Source organism: Protopterus annectens, chromosome 9.part0, assembly GCF_019279795.1.
Source record: "Protopterus annectens isolate FY-2018-M chromosome 9.part0, PAN1.0, whole genome shotgun sequence".
NCBI classification, from domain to species: Eukaryota; Metazoa; Chordata; order Ceratodontiformes; family Protopteridae; genus Protopterus; species Protopterus annectens.
The window spans coordinates 1,269,801,806-1,269,824,305 of NC_056743.1; the positions used below are offsets into that span (position 1 = coordinate 1,269,801,806).

Below are 22,500 nucleotides of genomic sequence, written 5' to 3' on the forward strand. Positions count from 1 at the left end.
GGGTCCCCAGATCCCTTATTACATCTTCCGCATTTAGGGGACTACCACCTATGTGGTAGTTTGTGGGTACTTTGTTTTTTCCAAAGGGGATGACTATGCACATTTTAGCATTTAGCTTGAGACCATGATTTTGACACCAGGTAGCCACCTCAGTGAGACCCTTTTGAAGGATGTCTGTATCAGCTGGAGAGTCAATTATAGCCCCTAGTTTGCAGTCGTCTGCGAACTTGGTCAGCCATAGTCCTCCTGTGCTTATCTGTACCTCTGAGAAGTATATGCCGAACAGGAGGGGTCCTAGGACTGAGCCCTGGGGAACACCACTTATAACTGGTTTAGAGACGGACCTAGCTCCCGCAACTCTCACCATGTGGGTTCTGTCCGTGAGCCAGCTGGCAACCCATCTTGTGATGTAGGGGTTTATGTTCAGGCTTGTCTATAATACCAAAATGAGGAATGGTGTCGAAGACCTTAGCGAGGTCTAGGTAGGCTGTGTGTACCACCTTTCCCTAATCTATAGCCTTGGTAACTGTCTCAAAGAAGTCCACCAGGTTTCGGAGGCATGATCTGCCCTTAACAAAGCCAAACTGGGTAGGGTCCAGTGTTTGGAGGTTCCCAATGTCTCTGTTAATGAGTTCCATGATGATGCGCTCCATAGCCTTGCAGACCAAGCTAGTCAGGCTTATAGGGCGATAGTTCACGGGGTCTGTTGTGGCTCCACATTTGTGGAGCGGAATAACGGTTGCTGTGCACCACTCTATGGGTATGTAGCCTGTGGAGAGGCTGAGTTTGAACAGTGTGTTTAGGTGAAGGGTTAGTTCATCTTTGGGATAGTGTAGGATGCAGCCTGGGACACTGTCCGGTCCCATTGATGCTGAGTTTTTGGCTTTGGAGAGGGCTGTTTTAACCTGAGTGTCTGTGATTTCAGGGACTCTACATTCTTCTGGTATGGTTATGGGCCCTTTTGGGGGTGAGAGGGGGTGACATTTGCGCTGAACCTGTCTGCCAGGATGTTGGCGATATCAGTCGGTTCAGTGTATTTTGTGCCATTCTGCACTAACTCTGAGCAGATCTGAGCATTGCCACTTAGATTCATGACATAGCTAAAGAATGCCTTGTGGTTATCTTTGGAGTCCTTGGCAATTTTTCTTTCAAAGCTCACCTTGGATGATTTTATGAGGGATCGTAGTTTCTTGCTGATACTGATCAGGGATGTCTTCCCTTCTTGAGATTTTACTCTTTTCTGTACTAGTTTCCTCCTATTGTATAGCTTGTTTATGGCAGGAGTCCACCAGACTGGTTTCCTTTTCTTGGAGGAGTGAGTCTTGGTTTTGTTTGGGATGGCACGATCCATACAATCTTGTAGCTGCCCGTAGAATGCATTAGTAAAGGATTTTGCAGCTTGGACAGTGTTATCCTTCAGCATGGGCCTTTGAAACTTTCCACCTCGGTCTTAAGTAACGTGAAGTTTGCTTTTGAAAAGTTTTTCATGGCGGCTTTCTTGTCTGGGGGTTGGGGCAGAATATGGATATCCAAAGTGATTTGTTTATGGTCAGATCTAACCAGCGAGGGGTTGACCTCTGGTGTAGAACACCGGTCGCCCATGTTGGTGATGACCAGGTCCAATATGTTGTCACCTCTGATGGGAGTGTTGACCAGTTAAACCAGGGCATTTGAGTTTATAAATTCTAGGAAAACTTGGGCAAGGGAGTTAGTACCTGAGTAGTTCTTCCAGTTAATGTTTGGGTAATTGAAATCACCCAATGTTAGGGTGTTTGGTAGGACCTTTATGTTTCCCAGTGTTTCCAGAAATGCAGAATGGGGGTCCTGGGACATGGTGGGTGATCTGTAGCAAGCTACAATTTGAATTGCAGTTTTTCCCATTGTTAGTTGCACGTGGATGATCTCTGAAGCATCGTGCTGTGCCACTAACCTGGAGGTCTGGGTATCCTTGATGAATATGGATACGCCCCCACCTTTTGTATTTCGGTTTGGGTTCTGTGGCCAAAATATATGGTATGAGTTGTAGCCTGGTAGTGCTGGGGTGCTCTCTGGAGCCTTAAACCAGGTTTCTGTTACTGCATATATATCGATTTTCTCCATACTGAGGAATGCCTCGAGTGTGTGCATTTTGAGGTTTAGACTTCTGGCATTGAGTAGCATTACCCTCAGTTTTTTGTTACTTGTGCTATTTACAGCGGTGGGTTTGTCTTTTGAGCCTTGCCTAAAAAAGGCACTATCGGGGGGCAAGAGCCCTGGCAAGTATTCAAAAGCCTAAGGGTGACAGGTGCAAGCCATCTCTAGTGAAGCAGCGTGGCTTGTCGAGCATGTCATCCCAGGTGGACAGACACTGGATCCCCTTTGAATGACACCAGAAACTTAGCCAATTGTTGAAATTGAGAATTTTTTCTTTATACCGTAGTATCATTCTTGGTGAGGGCAGGATGCTACTCAGGGTCAGGGTCATACAGGCCTGGGCTACATGATCAGAGAGCTCTTCCATGTCTCTTTTCATGTAGTCCAGGGAGGTATGGCTCAGGTCATTCACACCAACATGGACAATGACAGAGTCATATTTGTACTTGTTCTGGAGTGACCTGAGTGCTTGTGTTATGTGGCGGATCCTGGCACCCGACAAGCAGCTAACAGTAACCTTCTCCTTATTCAGCCTAGTGAGTGGGATGTCAGTGTGCCTGACTATAGAGTCACCTATTACTAGTATGTTGGGTATGTTGTTTTGCCTTAAGGGCTGTGATTGCATGGCACACTGGTTTTGTGAAGTATATGCTTCATAGTTTGTGTTGGGGGGTGGAGGTTGCTCTGATGTTTGCTTTGGAGGTCTGTGTTTGTTTTGCAGACTTTTATTTAGAGCCTCCGAGTATGTTTCCATGTATTTATGTGTGTTTTTTGCCAGTGCTGGTTTAATGGGTCTATGTAAGACTGGTGGTGTGATGCAAGTATTTCCCTTCTCCACTTGACTGTCTGATCCAGTCTTGGGTTGAGAGAGCTTAGCCTCTAGTTTGGCTGTATAACTGCATCTCTCGCATGTATTAGTGTTTGGTGGTAGGAGGAGGGGGTTGTCGGTGTACATGAGGCAGTTGTAACATTGCCTCAAAATGCCCAGATTCACCAGTTGGACTGGAGAGTACACCTGAAACTGCCCTTTGGACATGCCTGGATAGGTACAGTGAACTGTTTTACTGGATGGCTGGTAAGGTCGAATAGAGAGTCTTGTCCTTCTATACAGTTTAGGAGGGTCTAGTGCTAGGGTTTATAAGTGCTTGCTATAAGTTTTGAGCAAGTGCCAGGCTGAGAAATGAATGGCTTGAGTGCTTAAGTTGAAAGTTTGCCTAGTTCCAAGAGAAAAATTGAAGAGGAGACTTTGTGGAGCTGGGAATAGTTATACCCTTGCTAACCAGTGCTGCTCGGCGCGCAAAACTGGGCAAATATGGTATTTATAGCAAGGAAATGAAAGAGATAGAAATTACCCCAAAATGGCCAATAAACTACTAATTTCTGGGCTGAAACAACTCCTCCAGGGACAGATAGGCTGCTCAAAGCTCCCCTCTCTCACAGGTGAACAGAGAAACTTCCTTCTATCCAGGTAAGGTATGGGTAAACACAGAGATTTGTAACACAGCCCTGAATTCAGCACTAACCTGAAAATTGGACTATACTAGCTTAGAAAGGTGGGAAACAAGTATATATATATATATATATATATATATATATCTTTTTTTTTCAGAAAATAAAGCAAGTGCACTCAAAAAAACAGTTTAAAAGCACAGAAAAAGGATGTTGTTGTTTGTCTTTCGGCTCAGGGGTCGCCACAGCGGAACTCCGGTCCGCTAATGATTGGCAGTCGATTTATATGAAACACCAAGGTGCCAGCTCAACCTTCAATGAAGGCATGCCCATTTACGCACGCATGTCTTTCGAATGCTATCCAACTGCGGGGAGGACATGCAGACTCCACACAGAAGGCACTCCTAAGCCCACCCGAGAATCGAACGGGAGAACCTCTTGCTATGATAATTATTGTTATATATCGCAGATCAGAGCTGTAGTCAATGCCCCCAGTAATAAAGTAGGAAGAAACACAAATACAGTAAAAGCAGATGAATAAAGTGCAATATATATATATATATATATATATATATATATATATATATATATAAACAATAGGAAACAAGCAAACTGATTTAAACAAGTTACCCAATTAACCAGAAAAAAGCTCAAAACTGAGCCCTATTCCAGTAGTCTTCAAATCAGACAAGTTCTAACTGCACACCCCTGCTTACTAGGGTGCAGGGGAACCTTCTCCAAAAAAAGATGGCCTGGATCAGTGCCTCAAGTTATACAAACAAAGCTAGATACAGCAGGCCTGAATCTGGTCTATGCTATAGCAACAAGGCACACCAATTTCAGAAAGAAACACTTCAAATAAGCAGTTACAATAAGCCTGTGACCAGAAATTCCCAGCTCAGAAGAGCAGAATCCAGCCTCTCCTCCCAAAAGAGTGCAGACCACACACCTTCTTAATGTAGAATAACTGGCCTGAACCCCAAGTGCTTAAGCCAGAACTAATACACTTTTAGAATAGCAGACACTGGGCCTTCAATCAGCAATTCCCAGCTTAGAAGGATGTAAGCTACCTGTCCTGCCACAATAGTGCATACCACAAACTTTTTTAATGTAAAACAGCCTGTATGAAGCCCAAGTGCTTAAACCGAAAGACTTAGAATAACAGTTACAATTTAATCAGGTTATGACCAAGCAGTAATAAATGCAGCAGAATAAATAAAATTGAGTACTTTTAAGAAAAGCAAAATAAAGTAGGAGGAAACTTCAGCTGGAACTGGGGCTTTACTCAAGGTGGAGGGAATTATGAACAGTTCCAAATACCAGTCACTTTTGGCCCAAAACCTTCAGGCATCTGCTAGAAAGCTGAAGATGAAGAGGAATTTCACCTTTCAACATGACAATGACCAAAAGCATACATCCAATTCAACAAAAGAATGGCTTCACCAGAAGAAAATTAAAGTTTTGGAATGGCCGAGCCAGAGCCCAAATCTAAATCCAATAGAAAATCTGTGGGGTGACCTGAAGAGGGCTGTGCACAAGAGATGCCCTTGCAATCTGACAGATTTCGAGCACTTTTGCAAGGAAGAGTGGGCAAATATTGCCAAGTCATTGCCATGCTGATAGACTCCTACCCAAGAAGACTGAATGCTGTAATTAAATCAAAATGTTCTTCAACAAAGTATTAGTTTAAGGGTGTGTACACTTATCCAACCAGCTTATTTTATGTTTTTTATTTTTTATATTTTTCCCCTAACAGATTTGTTTGTTTTTCAATTGAATTGCACAGGTTATAGGTCACATTAAAGGTGGGCAAAGTTTTGAAATGATTTATTGTGATCTCATTTTTTTATATCACAAAAACCTGGCATTTTAACAGGTGTGTGTAACCTTTTTATATCCACTGTATGTGTGTGTGTGTGTGTGTGTGTGTGTGTGTGTGTGTGTGTGTGTGTGTGTGTATATATATATATATATATATATATATATATATATATATATATATATAGGTCCCCTTCAAAACATCTAAAACCCATAACATCTAATTTCATAACATTGAGACCAGAACATCTAAAACCCATAACATTGAATATCATAACATCTAACAGTACAAATCACATGAAAATAACATCCCCTCCACATATAACGACATATAATGACACCAAACTACCAAACACACTTTTTACTATGGTTCTGCAGGGGGGATTGATACAGTGGGGTTAGGAAATTAACTTTTTGCCACTGTAGTGCGATCTTGGATTTGGTATATTTAATTTATGGGGGGGGTGCAGTGGAGCAACTTAGGGGGGCCCATGGATGCTACATTTAGAAAGAGCAGAATTAATCTGGCAACTAAAACTACATTCTTATGTATGGCCGGGTTTGAATGACTACTGTGCAATCAATAGTATACTCAGGTTAAAGGCATTACTTAGGTGAGATAATTTGTAAGTTGGATTTAATTATTGCTAACCTGTGTTAGGGTAGTGATTTAATAAGTATATTTACTTATATATATATATTTTTATATATATTTTTCTATAACAAGAAATATTTTAATTATTAATAATAATAATAATAATGAACTAGGAAGTCTTTAGATTATTTATTTATGAATGAAGGAATTTAGTTAACGTATTTTATGTATGTCTGTTTTATATATCTGTGCTTTATATTTTTAACATTTAAATCTTTGTTCATGACATCATTTCCTTTCTGGTGTAGGGCAGGCTTATAAAATGCTTTTTAAGAAGTTCAGTTGTGGTTTAACACTGTTTTAGTCTGATGAAGTTTGTTATTTTACAAATGAAAAGCGCTTCACTGTATTTCATTAAATAAGAGTTTTGCTTGCACTTTGGCTGTTTTTTTTTGTGATTTCTGCAGTTTGTTTTTTGTTTTTCATTAATGGGAGGTTATCTTACAGCAGGGATTAGGAATTTATCCTTTCCTCGAATCCTTTCTACTGAGTGAGTTCAGAGTTGGTATATATAAATAAAAAGGAGTGTGACTTGTGTAGTGGGACTTCCCCCTGCAAAAAAAATATTTTTTTGTGTGTATTTTGTTTTTTTTTTCAGTGTTCTGACTTTCAGTCTTTTTAGCTTGATCAATTTAGGTTTGATGTTGTGCATTTTCAACTACAGGTAGTACACTCATATGTCTGTGTGTCTGTGTGCGTACGTATGCATGCGTTTGTTTGTGTTTACCGTAGCTTTCTTCAAAGAAAGACATGTTTTGTCAAAGAAAGTTGGTATTTTTATGCAGAAGTCTGAATTATCGAATATTCACTTGATTGTGTGATTCTTTTACCAATACAGGTAAGTGTGTGTGTGTGTGTGTGTGTGTGTGTGTGTGTGTGTGTGTGTGTGTGTGTGTGTGTGCGTACATGTGTGCTCACGTGCATGTGGGTGTTTGATTTTTGGATTAGGGTAAGGAGCAGGTAAGAGGATAGTTTTTGAGCGTGTGTGCAATTGTCTTGGTTTAAGGTAAGGATAAGGGTTGGGTGAGGGATTAATTTCAGTGTAGAGTGCTGAGTGTGTAACAGTGTATGTGTATATGTCTGAATTTATCTTGTGTAGTGGTAGTGTTATGGAAAGGTTTTTTAAGGTAAGGAATGGAGTTGGGGGAAGGAGTAGGGTTAGCACTATCATGTATTACTAAAGTGGAGTAGAAGTGTGGCACTACCACTATTTGCATAAATTTTGGCTACTTTTATGCAGGATTTGTTGCAAAGATCACAATAGAAAATTCTTTTCCATTTGTGATCTTTAATAGGTTAGATATTTGCGTTTTTAATGCTATGAATGATGGATGTATTTAGTGCTGCAATCTTTTAATTATTTAAACATTTTAGTCATTTATAACAAAATCATGCATACATGCACATATAACTTAGTGTTGGCAGCCTGGGAGAAGGAGGTCATATTGCCATGCTCACATGTGGTCTTTTATAGACGATTTGTTGATGACCTCTTTCTCCTGTGGCGCGGCTCAGTCATGGAGTTGGAATCCTTTCTGCTTCATATTAATGGTCTTGATGGATTTCTGAGATTCACTATGAATCATTCCAATGACAAGATAGACTTTTTGGACACAACCATATATAAGGAATCAGGAGTATTAAATACTACCATCTTTAGGAAAGAATGTTATAGGGCCTCTTACTTGGCTATGGATAGCATGCACCATGTTAAAACATTCACGAACATAGTTAAGGGACAAACCCTGAGGTTATCCCGTCTATGCTCTGATGACGCTAGGTTCCACCAAGAGCTTGAAATTTTGAAGGGCAACTTTCTTAACAGAGGGTATGAACCAGACCTATTAAATACAGTTTGTAAAGATGCAGTTAAGCTTAGGAACAACAGAGGCAAACCTTATTATTCTGCAGGAAGGTCAGAGAAAAGAATCAATAACAATGGCAAAGTGGTAGGACAATTACCTATTGTACTTCCGTTTGCTGGTAATTTACGACCAGTTCAGGAAGCTTTGTTTAATAACTGGAATATTCTAATAGCAGATAATAACATAAAGGAAATTGTTGGAAATTGTCCAAGGTATGCCTATAACAATTTGAAGAATTTAAAACAGCAACTGTGTTTTCCGGACCTATGTGTTAATAGCAGGATTTTGAGATCTAATATTGATTTTGGCACTAAGAGATGTGGTTCTTGCGCATATTGTAACAGCATAGACACATCTAGATTCTTTAGGAATCCCAACAACGGTAAATTGTGGGAACTTAGATGCTGGGCAGATTGCAGCACCAGAGATCTAGTGTATGTGGCTTATTGTACAACTTGTTTTGTCTTTTATGTGGGCAAGACCAATAGGTCCCTGCGTGAACGCGTTCGGGACCATCATTATTGCTATAATAGATCTGATCCTTGTAGTGCGATAGCTAAACACATGCTTAACCATGATAAACACAGATTTTTGTTTCAGGTATTGCATGTACAGCATTATAGCCTGAGGGGTGGAGACAAGGTAAATCTTACGGAGCTGTCCGAAGTTGAATGGATTCTCAGACTAGCAGCCCATCGAGGGAGGGGGCTGAATGACTATGTGCCCCTCAAACCGGCATTAAAGGCTAGAACCATTAAGTAAACTGATAGCCTATAATACTGCTAAGTATTGAAATATTGACTCCAGCTAGATAGGATGCATTTAAGTAACATTGATTTGCATTGTTGTGACTTTACCATGTGTCTAAGCTGCTATTTCCATTTTATTTACAAGTAACATTGATTTGTATTGTTGTGATTCTGTTATGTGTCAAAGCTGCTATGTCCATACTGCGAGTTAGTTGGGTCTGTTTATACATCCTTGACTACCACATAATCACATGCTAGTGATTCTTGTAATTGTATATTCATGAATGAGCTGCATTTTATAGGTTCATATATTTATATCCATCTAACTTATAAGTTTATGTGTATTTTTATGTATATTTTTATTTTTATGTATATTTTTATGTATATAATAGTTATGATTATTTGATATCGATAAATTTGATTAGATGGGAACTCAACCATAGTGCATAGGTTGTTAGATTTTATGTTGGTTGAAACTTTATTAGTTTCATTATAAACAATACTCTAATTAATTTGTTATTGTTATCGGCTCTGTAGGGATTGCCGTCAGGGCAGGAATCTGTGTGTTGGCTTACCGGATATAGAATGTCATTTGTACGGGCGATACAGTAATATCGTAAGCACTGTGCGTTGAAGTTTGAATCATTGAGGTACAAACTATGCATTGTATTATGTTATTCTATTTAATTATGTTGTTCAACATGATTTTAAATATCAGCAGCAATACGACCACATACAAAGATCCAACACAGTTTATTTCTTTCTCTGGCGCCTCGGCTTACGCCTTCCAGGAGGATAAATATTCCAAACAATTACAGCTTATTTATACCATTCAAAAACCTTCATTACAAAAGCTAATAAAACAATTACACAATTAAACAATCAATTAATTTGCAATAAATGTCATTCATAAAAACACTCTCCAATTGCATTCTACATTAATGCCCATAGGTGTCAGTGTATTATATTTTAATATAAAAACTGTCTCCTTATATAGCAACTTTTGTTTAACTAAATTATCATCAGTATTATAAACTACTACTTGTTCAAGAACCGTTGCTAATAAACCTTCAGCTGAACTATTATGGTAATCTTTAAAGTGTACTGCTAGCGGACTTTCTAATTTTTTATTTTTTATATCCCTTATATGTTCTTGAAGTCGAACCTTAAATGCCCTTTTACTTTCACCTATATAAAACAGTCCGCATGGACATTTAATAGCATACACTATCGCTACTGAATTACAATAAAAAGTCCCACAAGATCTAAAAATCTTACCATTTATACATTCAAATGTTCTACTTATATATTTGCACGAAATGCAATTCCCACATTTAAATGTTCCCAATAAAACTATCTCCTTTAATAGATCAACATTAGGTTTAGAATACTTAGCATTTACCAAAATGTCTTTTAAATTTCTCCCTCTCCTATAGGAAAATTTAATATTTGTTGGAATAATATCTACTAAATCAACATATTTAAATAAAAAAGGCCAATATTTCAATACTGCTTTTTTAACTTCTTCTGTCAATAAATCATATGATAGGACAAAAAACATCTGCTTATCAGTATATTCATCTTTTTCTTCTCTATATACTCTAGTTCTATTATTTTTTCTATTTATCTGAACCCCTTCATTTTTAGCTTTTTGTAAGCATAGCTCAACCTCTTTTGCATTATAATTTCTTCTTATAAACAAATCTACTGTTTTTTGTAATTCTATTTCCAATTCTCTATCATTATTGCACAATCTCTTAATTCGAATAAATTCCCCATATGGTAAAGATTTCATCTGCTTTGTTTCTGCTTTGTTTTTTGTTTTTGTTGCATACTATGATTTTAAATATGATGTTTTACCGAGATATGTTTGGTTAGTTAGTTATTTTGTCTAGGAACTGATGTCAGTGTAGGATGTGACGTATGGAAAGTTTTTTAAAATTGTTATATAGGTGTAATTGAAATGCTGTTTGAGTGTAACGTCTGATGAAGCGGTGAAGACCGCGATAGCGCTAACGTTTCTACTAATAAATCAGTGAACATTTGCTTTATAAGCTCGATCTGCTACTGGATTTATTCCTTAGAACATTGTATTACATCCATCTGGGTTACATTGTTGTATTTGAACTTGTGGGTTTCTGTTTGGGCTATTTTGGAACATTATATATATATATATATATATATATATATATATATATATATATATATATATTTTTTTTTTTTTTGTATATTTATGTGGGTTTCGTAATATAGCTGTACCTTTCATTTGGTCAACAGCTTTCCTGCATGTTTCCCTCCCCCACTGTAAAGTATTATATACCCTTAAAAATGACACCCACTATTTGTCATTAGTCCACTCCTACCATCTCTTTTTTTCTGAAGTATTATTTTCTCATATATTTACATAACCATTGTGTATACCCTTGTCTCTTTCATCCAGTGTTAACCTATTCAGTTTGTAATTTCTCACCACAGTTTACCTCTTTTATCTATGTAATACATTTATTAACATTTCTATTGCTCTCAGTTTCCCTATATGACCTCCAAATATTCTGGAGCATATTCTGTACAAGGCCTAGCAATGCACTTATAGTGGAAGAATCACTTCCTGATTCCTAAATTTAAATCCCCAGTATTACAGGCTGGAATTCATAAAGGCTTACCATGAGGGGGAAGCTTTAACACAGCTATTTTCTCCTTCATAGTAAGATCTTCTGATTCTTAGACTGTCCAGGCATTGAGGTTGCCCTCTAGTGGGGGCCTCAGCATACCAGGTGTTCTTACTGGCAGAGCTGCATGCTAATTTGGCAAGCTGGGGGAATGGCTACTTAAATGACAACAGATCCATATTTATGCTACAAAGCGATTCAGAGAATCATTCAGTGGCTTAACGTTTCAATGTCAGAGGGAAAATGAATGCCATCAAAAGATGGCAATTATCCATTTACTCCTATGTTGGCAGTTGCAGTGTAGTTAAGTTCAGACAAGACAGAGGAGTAGGGTGTATATTAGTGTGTGTGTGTGTGTGTGTGTGTGTGTGTGTGTGTGTGTGTGTGTGTGTGTGTGTGTGTGTGTGTGTGTGTGTGTGTGTGTGTGTGTGTGTGTGTGTTGGAGTGTGTGTGAGTGTGTGTTGGAGTGTGTGTGAGTGTGTGTTGGAGTGTGCATATGGGTAAATGGGTGAGTGCTTCCATTACAGTAATCGATTATGGTGGTGGGGCTTGTTTGTTCATGGGTTGATGTGTGAGCATGTGTGGGCATGGCTACCTGAATGTGTGTGTGTATGTGTGTGTGTGTGTGTGTGTGTGTGTGTGTGTGTGTGTGTGTGTGTGTGTGTGTGTGTGTGTGTGTGTGTGTGTGTGTGTGTGTGTGTGTGTGTGTGTGTGTGTGTGTGTGTGTGTATATACGCGAGTGTGTGTTGGAGTGTGCATATGGGTAAATGGGTGAGTGCTTCCATTACAGTAATCGATTATGGTGGTGGGGCTTGTTTGTTCATGGGTTGATGTGTGAGCATGTGTGGGCATGGCTACCTGAATGTGTGTGTGTGTGTATAAGTGAGTGAGTGTGCAGGGGTACCTTTACCAATGTAATACATGGGCTGCTAAGAAGAACATTTTTGCCATCAGGTCTGACAGCACTATTGTTGGCTAGTGTGTGAGTGTAAGACATGATAATGAGGTCTTTCTGACTGTGGACATAGATGTCTTTGAGTTGCATTTTCTCACAATCATGATAATCGACTTACCTGTGGTAAGCAACTACTAGGAGCAGTGAACTTAGCTCTCTGAACTGTCCAGATTTCTGCCTCATATTTGTGGTGTTATTCTTATAAAATTTGTTATTTTCTGATTAATCACTGAGGATCGAAGTAATTAAATGATGGTATACATTTGAATTTCAGACTTCATAACCTTCAGAAAATGCATGCTAATACAAATCCTGTTATTCTAGCAACTTTGTACATTTATAAGAGCAATATTTCAAATCTGTCCCTATTTTTGGGCCTTTGTCCCTCCATTATTTTGGCTTTGTCCAGATTTCTTGGAATGAGAGGTTAAGAGGTATGGCGTTGAGCATTTTTCTGATTTAGAACATTACTTAATTGTTGGAGTAAACAAAACTTGTTGATCTTTTCTTCCAATTTGTCTAGGTAAACTTCATTTAGGTTCATAGTTAGGTACAAGGCTATCGGCCCAAGAGCCTGTATAAGCCTAGTCAACAAGGTTCCCTGGCTTTCGCCACCCAAGAAGGTATTTTCCTGTGCCCCTGTCGAGCGGAGGCACAGAGGTGATCCCTGGGGTGAATTTCCTATTTCAAATCCACTCATCAAGATTTTTCTTAAAGAATGCTAATGAGGAACTCTGCTTGACATAGATAGGTAGCTTGTTACAGAGTATGGGAAGTCTCTGGGACAGTAATCTATCCCTCCAGCATGTTCTGTTTATTGTGGTGACAAGGTTTAGGTCCCTGGAGCGTGTAGCTTGGAGGGATTGGGATTTCTTTAGGTGTAGCATGTCCAACAGCTCTGGGTCTGACATAGCTTTGTATGTTAGGCAGAGATCAACTCGGAGTAGGCGATATGCTACGGAGTACAGCTGGAGTTTTTTGAGACAGTTAGCATAGGACATCTGTTTGAGTCCAGTAATCCTCTTTTTGAGGTATTTTTGTGGCCTTTCTAGCTGTTGCAGATGTCTTGTAAGGTACATTCCAAATTGTACTCAATAATGGGTCTATGAGAGCTGAGTAGAGGGGAATAATAACCTCTTTTCTTCTTTTCTTCTGGATGAGAACCCTTTCATGATGAGGTGTGTCACGCAGAAGGATTTCCTGACTACTATGGTGATGTGATTGTCAAAGGAGAGACTATTGTCCACCTGAGTACCAAGGTCTCTTATCACACTTTTGGCATTAAGTGGACTGCCGCCTATGTGGTAGTTAATGGGTACTGAGTTTTTACCAAAGGGGATGACAATGCACTTTTTGGCATTGAGCTTCAGGCCGTGGCTCTGACACCAGGCATCAAGCTGAATGAGGCCTTTCTGTAGGAGTTCCATGTCATTTGTGGCCTCGACTATGGCACCTAATTTGCAGTCGTCTGTGAACTTCAGCAGCCAAAGGCCCTCTGTGTTAGCCTGTACTTCTGAGAAGTAGATACCGAACAGGAGAAGACCCAAGACTGAACCCTGTGATACTCCACTTGTTACAGGTTTGAAGTCAGATTTGGAGTCTGCAACTTTTACAGTGTGGGTTCTGTCAGTGAGCCAGTTGGTGATCCATCTTGTGACATATGGATTTATACCCAATTTAGTGAGTTTATCTATGATTCCAGAATGGGGATGGTGTTGAAAGCCTTGGCGAGGTCAAGATAGGCTGTGTGAACTACCTTACCCTCGTCTACGGCTTTGGTGACTGTTTCAAAGAAGTTGATCAGGTTCAGGAGGCATGATCTGCCCTTCACAAACCCAAACTGGGTGGGGTCCAGAGTTTGGAGGTAACCAATGTCTTTGTTTATGAGTTCCATGATGATACATTCCATGGCCTTGCAAACCAGGCTCATCAGGCTAATAGGCCGGTAGTTCCCGGGGTCCGTGGTGGCTCCCCCTTTGTGGAGTGGTATAACTGTTGCTGTGTGCCATTCAGTGGGCACAAAGCCTGATGTGAGGCTGTGATTGAACATGGTACATAGGTGGGGAGCCAGTTCATTCTGAAGTTCGTGTAGAATGCAGCCTGGGATGTTGTCCGGTCCCATGGATGCTGTGTTCTTGGCTTTGGAGAGCACAGTGTTTACCTGCTGAGTTGTGATTGTAGGGGCACTGCATTCTTCCGGTATGGATATGGGCCCTTTAGGGAGTAAAGGGGGGGTAAAGTTGGCACTGAACCTATAGCCAGGATATTGGAGATATCAGTTGGTTCTGTAATTTTCGTTCCATTGTGCTATAACTCAGATCAGATCTGGGTGTTGCCACTGAGATTCTTGACATAGCGATAGAATGCTTTGTGGTTGTCCTTAGAATCAGTGGTGATCTTGTTTTCATAGTTAGCTTTGGAGGATCTTATAAGGGATCTCAGCTTCTTACTGAGGCTGACTAGGGAGCTCCTCCACTCATGGAATTTTACTCTCTTTTGCAACAGTTTCTTCTTTCTGTTGTAGAGTTTGTTTATAGCAGGGGACCACCAGATTGGCTTCCTTTTTTTGGAGGATAGCATCTTGGTTCTGCTAGGGATAACCTGATCCATGCACTCATGTAAGTGCATTTGTGTAAGTTTCGGCAGTCATAACTGTATTGTCCATCTGCATGGATGTCATGAAGTTTGCCACTTCTGTCTTAAGAAGCATGAAGTTGGCTTTGGAGAAATTTTTTTACAGTGGTTTCCTTAATGGGGGGTGGGGGAAGGATGTGGATATCTATGGTGATTAGCTTATGGTCGGATCTGACCAAAGAGGAGTTAACTTCAGGTGTGGAACACTGGTCATTCATGTTGGTAATGACCAGGTCTAGGATATTATTGCCCCTGGTAGGGGTGTGGATAAGTTGATCCAGGGCATTGGAGTTAATGAATTCTAGAAAGCGTTGAGTGAAGGAGATGGTACATGAGTAGTTTTCCCAGTTAATGGTGGGGTACTTCAAATCACCCACTATTATTAGGGTGTTTGGTTGAACCCTAATATTTTCCAGTATATCACGAAAAGAGGAATGGGAATCCTGGGGCATGGTGGGGGATCTGTAGCAAGCTACAATATGGATTGCAGTTTTGCCCAGAGTTAGCTGCACTTGGATAATTTCGGATGCATTATGTTGGGCAACTAGCTTGGAGCTATGGCTATTCTTAATGAATATGGACACACCTCTGCCCTTGGTGTTCCAGTCCTGGTAAGATGGCCGAAAGGTATGGTATGAGTTATATCCTGGTAATGCAGGGGTGCTTTCTGGAGCCTTGAACCAGGTTTCAGTCACTGCACAGATATTGATGTTCTCCATTTTAAGGAGCGCCTTGAGTGAGTGCATTTTGAGGTTTAGACTTCTAGCATTGAGTAGCATTACCCTCAGTTTTTGCTTGCCTGTATCTGTTACGGTGGTGGGTTTGTCGTTTGAACCTTGCCTAAAAAAGGCACTATAGGGGCGGCAAGAGCCTTAGCCAGTATCCAGAATCCCAGGGGCAACAGGTGCAGGCCATCTCTGGCAAAGCATCATGGCCTGTCGACCATGTTGTTCCAGGCAGGCAGATATCTCTTGGAATGACACCAGAAGTTTAGCCAGTTGTTGAAATTAGTCATTTTGTCCTTGTACTGCGGTATCATTTTGGGTGAAGGTAGAATACTACTCAGGGCTAGGGTCATACCTGCCTGGATTACAAGATCGGAAAGCTCCTCCATGTCTCTTTTCATGTAGTCCAGGGAGGTACATCTCAGGTCATTCACACCAACATGGATAATGACTGAGTCATATTTGTAGTTGTTGTTAAGTGACCTGAGTGCATGGGTTATGTGGCGGATCCTGACACCCGAAAGGTCTATTCTAGTGAGTGGAACATCAGTGTGCCTGACTATAGAATTACCTATGACTAATGTGTTAGGCGCATTGTTTTGCCTTATGGGCTGTGACTGAGTGGCACACTGCATCTGTGTGTTATGTGTCTTTTTGGTTGTGTTGAGGGGTGGAGGTTCCTTGCATTTCTGCTTAGGAGGTCTCTGTTGCTTGGGTAGATTCTTATTGAGAGCCTCCGTGATTGTTTTTGCGTATCTATGTGTGGGTTTTGGTGGTGTAGGTATAGTGGGACTACGTGATGAGTGTGGTGTCGTGCGAGTGTTTACCTTCTCCTCTTGAATGAGAAGTTCAGTCTTGGGTTGAGAGAGTTTTGCCTCCAATTTGGCAAGATAAATGCATCTCTCACAGGTTGTAGTGTTGGGTGATAGGAGGAGAGGGTTGTCAGTGTACATGAGGCAATTGCTACATTGCCCCAAGATGCCCAGGTTCATCAGGTAGACAGGAGAGAACACCGGGAGCTGTCCCTTGGACATGCCTGGATAATCACTATTTTCCTCTGGTCAATGGGGGAAGTAATTACTAGAGCTGTTTTTCCCGAAGTAACTTGAGGAGATAAGTACAAAAACTGTTAACCACCAGGAAATGAGGAAAGGTTTAGTGCTTCAGTAAGCTGTAGCTTATTTAGTGCTTACAACAGATCTGAACCAGTGCTGAGCATGGAAAAGCAGATACAAGTGCTAAAATTATGAAACTGGCAAGTTCTAAGGGAAAAATTGAAGAACAGACTTTATGGCGCAGGGAATAGTTTAATCCTAGCTAAGCTGCGCTGTGTACTGCACAAAATCGGGCAAACACAGGTTTTTTAAACAGAAAGATGAAAGGGATAGAAATAGCCCAAAACAGCCAAAAAAGTACAGTTTCTGAGCTGAAACCACTCCTCCAGTGATAGATAGGCTGTTCCAAAGCTCACCACTCTCACTGATGAACAGATAAGCTTCCCTCTATTTTAGAAAGGTCTGGGCAACACAGGAACTTACAAACAGCCCAGAATTCAGCAAACTCCGAAAACCAGACTTTACTAGATCTAGAAAGGCAGGAAACAAGTAGAGGGATAGGATTCTTTTCTTTTTTAAAAGTTAAAGCAAATACAGCAATAAAACATTTTAACACGGAAAATAGGTTACCACACTTGAGTGTGCAGCGCTTTACAGTTAACCAGGTGAACAACACTTAAAAAACAATACTTTAAAGTGCAAAGTGGTATCAAAAACAGTTCAGATAAGTAGAAAAGTTAATAAAAAAGTGATCGGAACAATGCGGCTAGCAAAAACAAGCAATAAAAAGCAAAATAGAGGTACTTAATCCACTCAAAGTCTCCTTTTCTCTCTCTGCTGCTGTAGGACTCTGCAGGACACCCAGACAGGCTCTTGCTAAGGTAAATAAAGCATAAAAACCTCACAAACATGGGTTTTTAAATAGAAAGATGAAAGGGATAGAAATAGCTCAAAACGGCCAATAAAACTACGCTTTCTGTGCTGAAACCAGTCCTCCAGCAATAAATAGGGTGTTCCAAAGCTCACCACCCTCACTGATGAATAGAGAAGCTTCCCTCTATCTTAGAAAGTTCTGGAGAGCACACAAACATACAAGCAGCCCAGAATTCAGCAAACTCTGAAAACCGGACTTTACTAGATCCAGAAATGTAGGAAACAAGTAGAGGGATAGGATTTTTTTTGTTTGTTTGTTTTTAAAGTTCAAGCAATGACAGCAATAAAAACAGTTTTAATACAGAAAATAGGCTATCACACTTGTGTGTTACCCTTTCCAGTTAAACAGGTGAAAAACACTTAAAAAATTATACTTTAAAGTGCAAACAGTATTTGGTATCAAAAACAGTTCAGATAAGTAGCAAAGTTAATAAAAAAAAAGGTCGGAATAATGCGGCTATCAAAAACAAGCAATAAAAAGCAAAACAGAGGTACTTAATCCACTCAAAGTCTCATTTTCTCTCTCTCTGCTGCTGTAGGACTCTGTAGAACACCCAGTCAGGCTCTTGCTGAGGTAATACAAGTGCAAAAACCACGCAAACACAGGTTTGTAAACAGAAAGATGAAAGGGATAAAAATAGTCCAAAACGGCCAATAAAACTACAGTTTCTGAGCTGAAACCACTCCTCCAGCAATAGATAGGCTGTTCCAAAGCTCACCACTCTCACTGATGAACAGAGAAGCTTCCCTCTATCTTAGAAAGGTCTGGGCAACACAGGAACTTACAAACAGCCCAGAATTTAGCAAACTCTGAAAACCGGACTTTACTAGATCTAGAAAGGTGGGAAACAAGTAGAGGGATAGGATTTCTTTGTTTTTTTTTTTTTCGTTTGTTTTATTTTAAGTTAAAGCAAATACAGCAATAAAAACATTTTTAACATGGAAAATAGGCTATCGCACTTGAGTGTGTAGCCCTTTACAGTTAAACAGGTGAAAAACACTTAAAAATTATACTTTAAAGTGCAAACAGTATTTGGTATCAAAAACAGTTCAGATAAGTAGCAAAGTTAATAAAAAAGCTGTCAGAAAAATGTGGTTAGCAAAAACAAGCAATAAAAAGCAAAACAGAGGTACTTAATCTACTCAAAGTCTCCTTTTCTCTCTGCTGCTACAGCAAAACAGAGGTACTTAATCTACTCAAAGTCTCCTTTTCTCTCTCTGCTGCTGTAGGACTCTGCAGGACACCCAGGCATGCTCTTGCTGAGGTAATACAAGTGCAAAAATGGCACAAACACAGGTTTTTAAACAGAAAGATGAAAGAGATGGCCAATAAAACTACAGTTTCTGAACTGAAACTTCTCCTCCAGCAATAGATAGTCTGTTTCAAAGCTCACCACTCTCACTGATGAACAGAGAAGTTTCACTCTATCTTAGAAAGGTCTGGGCAACACAAACAGCCCAGAATTCAGCAAACTCTGAAAACTGGACTTTACTAGATCTAGAAAGATGGGAAACAAGTAGAGGGATAGGATTTCTTTGTTTTGTTTTGTTTTTTAAGTTAAAGCAAATACAGCAAGAAAAACATTTTTAACATGGAAAATAGACTATCACACTTGAATGTGTAGCCCTTTACAGTTAAACAGGTGAAAAACACTTAAAAAATGATACTTTAAAGTGAAAACAGTATTTGGTATCAAAAACAGTTCAGATAAGTAGCAAAGTTAATAAAAAATGGTCGGAACAATGCAGCTACCAAAAACAAGCAATAAAAGGCAAAACAGTGGTACTTAATCCACTCAAAGTCTCCGTTTCTCTCTCTGCTGCTGTAGGACTCTGCAGAACACCCAGGCAGGCTCTTGCTGAGGTAATACAAGTGCAAAAACTGTGCAAACACGGGTTTTTAAATAGAAAGATGAAAGGGATAGAAATAGCCCAAAACGGCCAATAAGACTACAGTTTCTGAGCTGAAACCACTCCTCCAGTGATAGATAGGCTGTTCCAAAGCTCACCACTCTCACTGATGAACAGAGGAGCTTTCATGTATCTTAGAAAGGTCTGGACAACACAGGAACTTTCAAACAGCCCAGAATTCAGTAAACTCTGAAATCCGGACTTTACTAGATCTAGAAAGTTGGGAAACAAGGAGAGGGATAGGATTTTTCTGGGTTTTGTTTTGTTTTTTTTTAAAGTTAAAGCAAATACAGCAATAAAAACATTTTAACATGGAAAATAGGCTATCACACATGAGTGTGTAGACCTGTACAGTTAAACAGGTGAAAAACACTTAAAAATGATACTTTAAAGTACAAACAGTATTTGGTATCAAAAACAGTTCAGATAAGTAGCAAAGTTAATAAAAAATGGTTGGAACAATGCAGCTACCAAAAACAAGCAATTAAAAGCAAAACAGAGGTACTTAATGTACTCAAAGTCTCCTTTTCTCTCTCTGCTGCCATAGGACTCTGCAGGACACCCAGGCAGGCTCTTGCTGAGGTAATACAAGTGCAAAAATGGCGCAAACACAGGTTTTTAAACAGAAAGATGAAAGAGATGGCCAATAAAACTACAGTTTCTGAACTGAAACTACTCCTCCAGCAATAGATAGGCTATTTCAAAGCTTACCACTCTCACTGATGAACAGAGAAGCTTCCCTCTATCTTAGAAAGGTCTGGGCAACACAAGAACTTACAAACAGCCCAGAATTCAGCAAACTCTGAAATCCGGACTTTACTAGATCTAGAAAGGTGGAAAACAAGTAGAAGGATAGGATTTATTTATTTATTTATTTATTTTAAGTTAAAGAAAATACAGCAATAAAAACACTTTAACATGGAAAATAGACGATCACACTTGAGGGTGTAGCCATTTACAGTTAAACAGGTGAAAAACAGTAAAAAAAATGATACTTTAAAGTGCAAACAGTATTTAGTATCAAAAAAGTTCAGATAAGTAGCAAAGTTAATAAAAAAGCAGTCGGAACAATGCAGCTAGCAAAAACAAGCAATAAAAAGCAAAATAGAGGTACTTAATCCACTCAAAGTCTCCTTTTCTCTCTCTGTTGCTGTAGGACTCTGCAGGACACCCAGTCAGGCTCTTGCTGATGTAATACAAGTGCAAAACCCGTGCAAACATGGGTTTTTAAACAGAAAAATGAAAGAGATAAAAATAGCCCAAAACGGCCAATAAAACTACAGTTTCTGAGCTGAAACCACTCCTCCAGCGATATATAGGCTGTTGCAAAGCTCACCACTCTCACTGATGAACAGAGGCACTTCCCTCTATGTTAGAAATGGGCAACACAGGAACTTACAAACAGAGCTGAATTCAGCAAACTCTGAACACCGGACTTTGCTAGGTCTAGAAAGGTGGGAAACAAGTAGAGGGATATGATTTTTCTTCTTTTTTTTTTTAGTTAAAGCAAATACAGCAATGAAAACATTTTTAACATGGAAAATAGGCTATTGCACTTGAGTGTGTAGCCCTTTACACTTAAGCAGGTGAAAAATACTTAGAAAATGACACTTTAAAGTGCAAACAGTATTTGGTATGAAAATCAGTTCAGATAAGTAGCAAAATTAATAAAAAAGCAGTCAGAACAATGCGGCTAGCAAAAACAAGCAATAAAAAGCAAAGCAGTGGTACTTAATCCACTCAAAGTCTCCGTTTCTCTCTCTGCTGCTGTAAGACTCTGCAGGACACCCAGGCAGGCTCTTGCTGAGGTAATACAAGTGCAAAAACTGTGCAAACACGGGTTTTTAAACAGAAAGATGAAAGGGATAGAAATAGCCCAAAATGGCCAATAAAACTACAGTTTCTGAGCTGAAACCACTCCTCCAGCGATAGATGGGCTGTTCCAAAGCTCACTACTCTCACTGATGAACAGAGATGCTTCCCTCTATCTTAGAAAGGTCTGGGCAATACAGGAACTTACAAACAGCCCAGAATTCAGCAAACTCTGAAAACTGAACTTTATTAGATCTAGAAAGGCGGGAAACAAGTAGCGGGATAGGATTTTTTTTCTTTTGTTTTTTTTTTTTAAAGTTGAAGCAAATACAGCAATAATGTATGTAACTCAGGTTATTCAAAAATGAAAATCTTAGCTTTTTCTCATGTTGTAACTGCCACTAATTAGCCTTCAGCACTCATAAATCATTTTAAACTGCATCTTTTTGTCATTTATGACCCTGACTAACTTTGACTTATTAGTAAATGTATTATTTTTATTTAAAAATTGTAAACAGAGTTAATAGACTGATTCTAAGTGGACCCATTTCAGCCACAGCATGATAGTAGAACACAAATAATTATTCTCAATGTAAAAAGTATATAGCTTCTTGACTTCTTAAACATACCATTGTATCTTCTAGCATGGTGTACATTTCATATCGTAGACTATGTGTCTGAAATTTGACAGATTTGCAAAACTACTGTGGAAGAAAACACCCTTCGAATGGTTAACTCTTGAGTTATAACTTGTTACAATACTTTGTTAATGATACCAGTTCTATAATTCTTTTCCTACCTTGGAACACTGTGATGCCATTTTGCATAAGTGTTACATAACAACAAAAAAATCAATAGAAGTAGCCATTAAATGCAATGTTCTATTCTGTAAATTAGTTCTAGTTATACATTCAGCTTCATTTATTAAATATTAACTAACTGCTGCATTACCTATAAATGATTGTACTTTTAATAATGCAAAGTACAGCAGGATCTGTCACTGTAATTCCCGGGAGTATCCAAACATTAGAAATGAATCACTGAACAGAGTAGTCTGGCGTATCGGACTGCATGTCATTGTTACTGTGTCCATATCCCTCTCTCTCTTCCCACCCCCACCCCCTTCTATCTTTCTCA

At 39.4% G+C, this 22,500-nt stretch overlaps 1 protein-coding gene and 1 long non-coding RNA gene across 2 annotated transcripts in view; one reads left to right on the plus strand and one right to left on the minus strand.

Moving 5' to 3' along the window:
* Window positions 1-22,500, plus strand: part of KCNIP3 (potassium voltage-gated channel interacting protein 3) — a 1,359,129-nt gene that overhangs the window by 943,249 nt on the left and 393,380 nt on the right. The window lies entirely within an intron of this gene.
* LOC122811989 overlaps window positions 13,301-22,500 on the minus strand; it is a 14,755-nt gene continuing 5,555 nt past the window's right edge. The window contains exons 2-3 of the long non-coding RNA XR_006366322.1: window positions 16,008-16,011; window positions 13,301-13,313 (exon numbers count right to left, since the gene is read on the minus strand). This is a non-coding gene — a long non-coding RNA (uncharacterized LOC122811989). The remainder of the gene's footprint in view (window positions 13,314-16,007; window positions 16,012-22,500) is intronic.